The 8,183-nt window shown below is 43.7% G+C and overlaps 1 pseudogene across 1 annotated transcript; it reads left to right on the forward strand.

The window, feature by feature from the left end:
• Positions 1-377: 377 nt before the first annotated feature.
• Positions 378-7,904, forward strand: LOC145415377 (glutathione peroxidase-like; annotated as a pseudogene). The gene is made up of 5 exons (XR_013900077.1): positions 378-420; positions 1,864-2,044; positions 2,465-2,590; positions 4,714-4,857; positions 6,699-7,904. The product of XR_013900077.1 is annotated as a glutathione peroxidase-like (transcript).
• Positions 7,905-8,183: the final 279 nt, after the last annotated feature.

Consider the following 8,183-nt stretch of genomic DNA (forward strand, 5'->3'; position numbering starts at 1 on the left):
AAAATAAAAAAATAAATATTTACTCTAGCCTCGGCTGTGAAGCATCTGGTAAAATTACTAATGAAGATAAATAAGAATAAACACAGTATATATAAAACTTAAGCTCGAAAAGGTTTGTGTATACGACTCCAGGGAACAAGAAGAGGAGGGTGAGGCTGAAGGAGGAATGCGTAAATCTTATGCAAAACTTAAGATGAAGGGAGCTTATGAAAACGTCAGCAGAAAGAGGAGAGAGGGGGAGAGGAGGGTGAAGGGGGTGTTTGAAGTCTTACATACAAGGTCAAGAAACTTTGTGAATATGTGTCCCGGAGGCTGAGAGTGAAGGGTGATGTTGAAGGAGGAGTGTGTGAGGGCTGGAGGAACAGTGCCATCCCGGGCCTCGCAGCAGGCGGGAGGGAGGCGTCACCTACAAGCCTTCAGGTACTGTCTTCGACGTACAGACTCAGTTGGGTTCTACTGTAGTTATGATACCGCTAAACAGAGTATGCCGTACAAGACAAAAGAAAGCAGAGATTGATAATGAGAAGTGTGACAGTGTTTGTTGTGTTTCTTCTATTCTTATAACTACAAATGACGCAGTTACAGCTCGTCAGTCAGGGTAACGTCAAGAAAAGATTAACAGTAATGCTTGTCTGAGATCTGCGTGATATATCCACACTGAGGGGCAGGTGTGTCCATAACGTGGGTGTGGGTGTGGGTGTGGGTGTGGATGTGGCAGTAGGGTGAGGTTGTATGTGTGGGTGTTGGTGTGGATGTGGGCTGACTGCAGGTGTGGATGTGGGGTGCGTGTGGGTGCAGTTGTGCATTTTGGTGTGGGTTGGGGTGGGTGTAGGTGTAGGTGAGGGTGTGTGGGTATGGGTTGGGTGTAAATGTAGATATGGGTGTGGGATGGATGTAAATGTAGGTGTGGGTGTGGGGCAGGTAATAATCAGGCACCCGCGCTGGACTTTGATGTGTGAATGCTTCAATTAATGCGTCACAAACACATACTTTTAACAAAATTCCCCAAACAATTGCAACCATGAATAAATCAACAAACTAAAACCGACAGCTTCTTCACGCTTGACATGAACTTTGATAAAACAGGTTAACGGAGGCATCATACAGAGGAAAATTGCGATATTCATAGAGAGAAATACTACAGATTAAGTTTTGAAATGCTCTAGATATTAAATTTTTGTGGTGTGTTGGTGGTGATGGGGAAGGTTATGGTGGTGGTGGTGAGGAAGGTGGAGATTGTGGTGGGGGTGGTGAGGAAGGTTATGGTGGATGGTGATGGTGAGGAAGGTTTTGGCAAATGATGGTGGTTGTGGTGCGGAAGATGATGGTTGTGGTGAGGAAGATGATGGTGGTGGTGGTGACGAAGGCTATAGTAAGTGGTGGTGACGATAAAGAAAGTTATAGTTGACGGTGATGATGATGATGATGATGATGACGATGGTGGATGTGGTGGTGGTGGTGAGGATGGTTATGGAAGATGGTGATGGCAGTTGTGAGGCAGGTTACGAGAGAGAGAGAGAGAGAGAGAGAGAGAGAGAGAGACGTCTTCGGAGTGAATTAAAATGAAAATAATACGTTCTCTGGCTGAGGATGGTGTGGTCGGGTGCGTTGGTGATGGTGTGGTCGGGTGCGTTGGTGATGGTGTGGTCGGGTGCGTTGGTGATGGTGTGGTCGGGTGCGTTGGTGATGATGTGGTCGGGTGCGTTGGTGATGGTGTGGTCGGGTGCGTTGATGATGATGTGGTCGGGTGCGTTAATGTGGGTGTATTGAGGAAACAAAATCTCTTGGATCCAGCTCAAATAAACACACCAACGGATGGAAGGTATCACTTAAAATGATCTAATACCACTAATACCACTTCAGGATGGTGTGGTGGAATGCGTTGGTGGTGGGGATGGTGGGTGTGGTGGCGGCCATACCCCAGCAGACGGCGCCACAGAGGGCCTGCTACCACCACCACTCAAGGGGCGAGTCCATATACGACTTTCAGGAGCTCGATATTATGAGCAAGAAGAATATTTCCCTCTCAGACTACCGCGGCAAGGTAAGGGTAAAACAGATAGACAGATGGGAAAATGGATAATCAGCAGACAGATAGACGGATAATATATACAGATAGATAGGGAGTTACGTTGTCTGGTACAGCATATACGTAGAGATTGATAAACACATAGATAACAAATAGAATGATATAGATACAGGTAAAGCTACTAATATGTCTGTACTGTTGCAGGTACTTCCGATATTAGACGTGGCCACCTACTGATTTATATTATTACTGTTATTATCATTATTATTATTAAACTAGTTATGAAAAAAGAATGTCATCTTTCTTTCTATATTCCCTCTTCTTCCAGTATATTTCCTTCTTTGCTTCTACGTCTTCTCCATTTCTCCTTCATTTCATTTCCTCGTGTTTTTTCTCCTTTTCTGAAAACTGTACTAATTGCACACGTGTATGCAGGTGGTACTGGTGGTGAACGTGGCCACCTACTGAGGTCTGACCGATCAGTACCTCGCCATGAATGTGCTACAAGAATCCTTCACAGACTTTGAGGTGCTCGGCTTCCCATGCAACCAGTTTGGCCAGGTGGGTCACACTCGACATTTTTTCTTTCTTTTTTTTTATTCTCGTCTGTTGAGGTGATTCCCCGGCACCTCTTTCTTAACGACTTATCCTGAATGTTACACGTCATTATTATCTTTCGGGGTGTTTATGTCCTTTCAATACCGACACAGATTGCATTAATAATATACCGATGCAAGAGATATATCAACACCACATTTGCAGAAATAGACTGGAAAGGCAGGGGTTCTAAAAGCCTCCTATGCAGGCAAAAATATGGGGTTAGGTGGTATTTTCACTCGCGTATGAGACTTCCCAGCACCTTTTCCTTACCGGTCCTTCTCCCATACGGGGCGTTTATATTCCCTTGTATTCTGTTGTTACTCTATCCCAGTCTGGCCGAGCAGACCCGTCGACTACAAAAATCAGCCTCATCCTTGTGGCAAACAGCGCCTTGCCAAGGTTGGAACAAGGTCCTTTCACATGGCGAGGTGCCGGGAAAAAGGAGGAACCTCCAAGAGGATCAGCTGTGTAAAGGAGATAATATGAGCAATAGTCTCAGCCCGGACTGTAAATGCTTGATTAGGCGGTTGTGCCAGGTCAGTAACGTAAGGCCACCTACCGGATCCTGGCCCCATGTTACTCCCATGGCAGTACTTCTTGGGATGATGGTAACCATCCATCTACTGCCATTTTAGTGGGGCTAACGGGTGAAACACCTTGCCCAAGGGTGACCCGGGACTATGCAGGGCAGGGACGTCCACCTTCCCTGAGCCGAACACATGCTTCGGCCGCATACCCGAAATATTCCCTTGTATTTTAAGTACGTTGATATTAAACAGCAAAGTCATACCGAAGGATTTTATGGCCAAGCAAGAGGTGTTAGTAAGTCTCCTAAGCTCCAATGGAAACCAGCTTAGTAAGTTTTGTAGCATTTCTTCTTAAGCAGTTTATTTTGCTTGTTAAATCAAGATAGTCACTTAGTTTTAATGCTATCCTTCAAAGATCGACACAGTTTGCATAAATGACGTATAACAAAATATTAACTCTTTCATGGTGGGGATAACACTGGTACTCTTTCAGCTAACGCCGAACAATTTAAGTCAGCTAAAAGTAAGACATAGGAGCAAGTCAATCCGGGTACAGTTACTCTCTCTCTCTCTCTCTCATGGTAGGGACTGCTCTCGTATTTTATTCCATTTAACCAGAGACAATTTAATTCAGCTGAGTGGGTCACAGGCCTTGATAGGAAAGTGAGTGTTAAATGCATATTGTTTATGTTCAATCTGTGTTACAATGGGGCTATATTCAAATTTATCTTGTAGTGCCGTGTGTATTAAGTCTACATTATAATCCAGTCTTATTTAAATTTCTAATACGGTATTCTTTATGGTACTTTTGCATTATAATGACCACAGATTAGAATTTCCCCTGTGCTATTATTTATGTTGCATCTGCGTTATCCTGGTGTCAGATTCAAATGTCTCTTGCAGTAATGTTTATGTTACTTCTGAGTCATAATGGTGTTACTTGTGTTACTTCTGCGTTATAATGGTGCTGTTTATTTTACTTCTGCGTTATACTGGTGTTGTTTACGTCACTTCTACGTTATAATGGTGTTGTTTGTGTTACTTCTACGTTATAATGGTGTTGTTTATGGCACTTCTGCGTTATAATGGTGCTGTTTATGTTACTTCTACGTTATAATGGTGTTGTTTATGTTACTTCTACGTTATAATGGTGTTGTTTATGTTACTTCTACGTTATAATGGTGTTGTTTATGTTACTTCTACGTTATAATGGTGTTGTTTATGTTACTTCTACGTTATAATGGTGTTGTTTATGGCACTTCTGCGTTATAATGGTGTTGTTGATGCTGTTTTTAGGTTATACTGGTGTTGTTTATGGCACTTCTACGTTATAATGGTGTTGTTTATGCTACCTGTACGTTATAACGATGTTGTCTATGATACTTCTACGTTATAATGGTGTTGTTTATGTTACTTCCAGGTTATATAGGTGTTGTTTATGCTATTTTTAGGTTATACTGGTGTTGCTTATACCATTTCTAGGTTATGATGTTGTTTATTTTACTTGTGCGTTATAAAGGTGCCATACTTTCATGTCACCCGCCCTTCCCTACTCAGCAAGAACCGGGAGCCGGCGGCGAGGAGATAATGAACGGTGTGAAGTACGTTCGTCCCGGCGGAGGCTTCACACCGGCGTTCACCCTCTTCAGGAAAGTGGAGGTGAACGGCAAAAACGAGCACCCCATCTTTACATATCTGAAGGTGAGAGAAGGTGTGCTGGGAGGGTAGTCTTAGTGCTTCATTCTTTTATAGGGTGTTAAGTTTTTTTTTTCCTAATGCAAGAAAGAAGGAACCAAAGGCCAGGGACCCGCAAACCGTTCCTTCCAAGAAAAAAAAAAACAATACAAAAGAGACCCAAATTCAAGATCCGTTCACTTCGAGATGCCTGGACACACTGCGTTTGAAAGACTGGAGATCATAGGAAGTAGGAAACACAGACAGAGGGAGACAGTTCCAGAGTTGACCTGTTGAATAAATGAAGGACTGGGAGTAACGGTTAACTCTTGCATTAGAGAGTTGGACAGAAAAGGGATGAGAGTTTGTTGCTAGACGGGTGCTACGCGCCCGTCGTAGAGGTGGAGGGATGCAAGCAGACAGTTTAGAGGAGCAGTGACCATTGAAGTACCGATAGAAAAGAGATAAAGATGCAACAGTGCGGTGAAGAGACAAAGGCTGAAGGGAGCCAGTAAGAGGAGTGCTGATGAGACGAAAAGCCTCTGACTCCACCATATTGAGAAGAGATATATATGGGGAGCCTCCCCACACATGAGAGTTGTACTCCACACAGGGGTGAATAAAACCCGTGTATAAAGTTAAAACAACTGTGCAGGAGTAAAGAAGGTACGGAGTCGGCTTAGAACACCTAAGTGTGTAGGGTGTTAGATGTACAGGGTGTTATGGTTATAAGGAATTAAGTGTATAGGGTGTTTGGTGTGTAGGGTGTTTGGTGTGTAGGGTGTTTGGTGTGTAGGGTGTTTGGTGTGTTGGGTGTTAAATGTATATGGTGTTATGTGTACAGGGTGTTACGTGTATAGCGTGTTAAGTGTATAGGGTGTTAAGTGTATAGGGTGTTACGTGTATAGGGTGTTAACTGTGTAGGGTGTTAAGTGTATCGGGTGGTAGGTGTGTTGGGTGTTGGGTGTGTTATGTATAGGGTGTTATGTGTATAGGGTGTTACGTGTATAGGGTGTTACGTGTATAAGGTGTTACGTTGTGGTGAACGGCAATAACAATCACGATCTTCAAGAATCTTAAAGGAGAGAACGGCAGCTGAGAGAGAAAACTTGTCACGTTCTTCTCACATAGTATTTTATGAACGTAATACAGCTCATCCTCATACTGTTTTTACTCCATCTTCAATGTTGAGTTGTAAAAAGAGATTACTGCTAAAACATGATGCTAGTAACGAAGATGTGCTAAGAAAAGGAGGTAGCGCCGTAATATCATCTTCAACCATTTACCTACGTGAAAAAGGAGGAAAGGAAAGGAAATTTAGGCCAGGTTTAAGCAAAAGATGTATTACTGCAATACCTATCCTTTCCACAATTATGTATTTTTGAGTACGATGTTAAGGGAATGTAAGAGGCCTATGATAACTGGTAAAATAACGTCCAACAGAGTGAAAATTGACTGTAATTAGATTCCACGTTAAACACTGAATGGTGTGTGAAGTGTGACAGTGTGGGATGGGGCGGTGTGTGAGGTGTGACAGTGTGAGATGTGACAGGGTGAGGTGCCGCAGTGTAAGATGTGGCAGTGTGTATGGTTTGGCCGTGGGTGGTGTGTGTATGAATTGTGGCAGCGTATGATTTGTTCACGTGAGATATGACAGAGTGAGATGCGGCGGTGTGAGATATGTCAGTGTGTAGTTTGGCTTTGGCAGATGAGTGATCGTGGTGGTATACTATTTGACCGTGAGAAGGTACCGGGAGCTTCATGGCCCCAATACTTTCACTACAGACCCCTGCCAATGATGATGATGATGATGAAAATAATAATGTTTCTGTGTACTAATAATCTGCCCCTTTTCCTCTTCCCTCCAGTCCTTCTGCCCAGCCACAAGAGAAGGCTTCGTACACCCTGACAAGCTTTACTACGATCCCCTCTCCAATAACGACATCAGGTGGAACTGGGAGAAGTTTCTCATCACCAAGAGTGGAAAGCCTTACATGCGTTACGACCCACAAACCAAGCCAGAGCAAATTCGCACAGACATCCTCTACCTTCTGCAGCAAGACTCTTAAGCTGGGGCAGTTCAGCAGACGTCAGGAGAATGAGCAGCGGCTCCTAAGTGTTCGAACGTGAGGGTTTTCAAAATTCATGAGATGATGCTTATAATATTCATCGTCGCAGAAAACCACAAGCACTGGCGCTCACAAAATTCGTGGACTAATGAAAAACAAACACAAACTGGTTGAACTATCACTACAGACTCTAACAGAATAATAACAGCGTTCTAAAAATTCGTGAAATAACTGAGTAAAATACATCATATTTATCTGAACCACGCTGGCATAATGAAAACATTTTAGCCTATCAAATACTGGCCTGTGATGCACTCCTGGGAGTACCGTACAGCTTAGATATATAGCATGGTGTAATATATATTATTCTACGAAACGTTGCAATATTCATTGTTATTAAAGTTTCATACCCGGTACGTCGGAAAAAAATAGGTGTCACAGATCAAGCAAGTTACAAATATCGGGTGCCAAGATGCATAGGTATCACAGTTTTCCCTAAGATTTTAGATGAACAAGAGTGCCACAACGGAAAAGAATGCCGAGTGGAGTCAATATCAGGTGGAAAAAGTAATGCTGTGTTGTTGAATGGGCGCCAGAAGATGAGCCAATATTAGGTATATGAAAATAAAACACGGAAGCAGTGTTGTGTTGACGCACGAGGTCCAAAGAGACGAGCCAGAATCAAATATACAAGCTACAGATGAAGTGGAGACCCGTGCTTATGTGCGAGAGGGTGGCCTTGAGGTGAGCCATTGTCAGTGGTGTTTGGTGTGTGTGTCCGGCGCGGCATCGTGATGGCGTCGCCACAAACCCTCGGGTGGGCGAGGCCGGAAGGTCAACCCGGGTGTGGTCTTAGCACATTCACCCACACCCGGGCCACACCAGCCACGCCGAGCACACACCACCAACACCGCTGCTGTTGGCTCACCCGGAACTCTCATTTACGAACAAAGTGTGCTAAAAGGAGGGCTGGGTGTGTTAAGATGTTGAAGTAATAAACATTTATGGAAGGTGTGTTTTTATGTATTCCCCCTGTTAGCAATGTTCTCACTCGGGCATCCTGAGACCCATCCAGGTCAGCTTTGATCTTTACTGGTCATTCTAGTTCATTTCAGTCACACTCAAGCTCAGGCAGACTGATTCACTTTAGGTCACCTTAAGTTTATCGGTTCTATTCAACAAAAGAGCTATTCAAACTCTGCTTATGAAAGCCTGTGACGGTATCATCCTCGTCGGCGGAATGATTTTCGAGATACGACAGTTCAGATCTTTCAAGGCCTTCTC

The sequence above is a fragment of the Coenobita brevimanus genome, chromosome 102, assembly GCF_032717465.1.
Source record: "Coenobita brevimanus isolate Jiangsu-jjx chromosome 102, ASM3271746v2, whole genome shotgun sequence".
Taxonomy (NCBI): Eukaryota; Metazoa; Arthropoda; class Malacostraca; order Decapoda; family Coenobitidae; genus Coenobita; species Coenobita brevimanus.